Here is a 2,273-nt window from a genome sequence, read left to right as displayed (position 1 = left end):
ATAACAAATCTACGACTTCTAAATGCTTTGTTTTTCAAGTATTACCACTTGATACATATGCACCACAAGCATTTAATTAGAGGACTTCATTAAGCTCATTTTTCTTTTCTTGACTCTCTAATCATTGATGCTCAGAGCCTTGAGCTTTGAGGGAGTGCTTTTGCACTTGAGCCTAGCCTTGACTTCTAAGTGTTTTGTTTTCAAGCATTTGGCTTGATACATAAACACCACAAGCACTTAGCAAATAAATTGCCATTGGTACTCAGAGCCTTCAGCTTTCTCATTCCTTCCCTTTTTTTTCTTGCTTTAATTGTATTTGCTTCTTCAAGGTTTTCATGATTTTAAAAGATTTCACAAAATGTACTAGATGAAAAACTTCAATTAAATAAAATCCAATGCAATTGAGCAACAATTAATCATACTAGCTTTCCAATACTTGTATGCACATGCTAAAATCTTCTTTAATGCCTTATTTGTTTATGATCATGATACTTTATTGCTTTTGAATTCACAAAGCTCAAGTTGGTAGTTATAATGCCACAGCAACATATTATAAATCAAAATTCAAGCTATGCTTATTCATACACACATGTATACAGAGAAGGTAAAGACAATCATGCAGTTTATGAAACAAATGAGAGGAAAAGGAACTTTACAACCTTGTAGTTCATCTTCTCTATTGTTGTCATTTTCCTCCCATTTTCCTCCTTTCCATACCAAACTCATAATGCTTGTTCATCCTCAAGCAATAATTAGAACAATGGCTATGGGGCTAAGATGGATCATGAATGTCTTACACAATGAAATGTTAGTAGTACATGTGTTTCAAGCAAGCAAAATTGAGGATAACAATCAAGGCACGGAGAAATAAAAACACTATGATTGCAAACATAAGATGGTGTGCATGATACATTGCATAAAAAAAAATATAAGTGGCACACCAAACTTAGTGTGACATTTTCACTTGGAATTGATGCAGGTATCTTGTAAGGATTAGAACTAAATTTTGTTGCATAGCAACACCAAACTTAAAATACGACCATATGTCAATTTATTTGAACTAAAACTAAACAAAAGAAACTGTTATATGTTAAATACAATCACCAAGCCAAGAATATGTCATGAATAAGGATCTCTTGGTGATGTATTAACAAAAACAGTTAAGAAGCAAAATAAGTGGAAGAATTAAAAATAAAGAAATAACTAAAGTAAACAGAATAATAAAGTGTCAAACCAAAAGAAAAACAACACTGCAAAGGCCTTATGATTATGTAGACAAGTGGTGTTGCTTAATGAATTGCATAGAGAATTAAGTGGCACACCAAACTTAGAATCTTAGTGTGTCACTTCCATTTTTGATTTGATGCAATCATCCAAAAAGATTAAAAACAAGTTGTTGCAAGACAACACCAAACTTAGAATGTAACCATATGCCCATTTATTGAATTTAAACAAAGTAAAGAACGAAAACAAAGCAGAGAAGAATTGTTACCTACGGTTGGGTTACCTCCCAACAAGTGCTCTTTTAGTGTCATTAGCTTGACATGTTGTTCCTCACTTTCTTCCTCTTCTTCCAGTTTGTTAAGAGGAAGGACTTCAAGGAAGGAGAAGTTTCAGCTATTATCCCCTGTCTTGGTCTCTTTTCAGCAAGCTTTCTTTTGAAATTGGCTTGATTGAGCTTGCTTGCTTGATCAGGGGGAGGATTGTTTGCAGTTGACCTTTTCTTGAATGTTGTCCTTGATATCTTGGTCACAATCCTCTTCTTGGTGTTTTTGTCAATTGCCTTCACTTCCTTGAGTCCAAGTCTTGGTGGTTGTGTAATTATTGGAGTTTTGTCTTCATCAAGAGTTCCTTGCAGTGATGGTTCAATGACCCCTTCCTTCATGTGATTTTCTGCTTCACTTGAGTTTGACTTCTCTTGAGTGTCTTCCTCCCTTTCTTCTTCATGATTTTCCATTAATGCCTCTGGGAGGGAATCTTTATGTTTCATTGTCACCTCAAGTGGCTCTTGTGAATGTAAAAGTTCAGGATCAAATGCCTCCTCCACCTCATTTTTCATTAAAACTTTGCTTGACACAGAGGCTTCCTCATCTTGCCTTTCCACTTTATCCTTCAGAAATTTGTCTTCATCCTCACTGTTGGATGGTTCTAAGTTCCTCCTTGTTTGCTCTGAGAACTCATTCATCTTCTTGAATACGATTTCTGTCCAGGATTGGGGTTGTGTGTATCTTTCCACGAGTTTTCTATGTATTTCAATGGCTTGAAGGTAATCC

This window comes from Arachis duranensis, chromosome 3 (genome assembly GCF_000817695.3).
Source record: "Arachis duranensis cultivar V14167 chromosome 3, aradu.V14167.gnm2.J7QH, whole genome shotgun sequence".
In the NCBI taxonomy this organism is placed as follows: domain Eukaryota; kingdom Viridiplantae; phylum Streptophyta; class Magnoliopsida; order Fabales; family Fabaceae; genus Arachis; species Arachis duranensis.
This window is presented reverse-complemented; position numbering follows the sequence as displayed.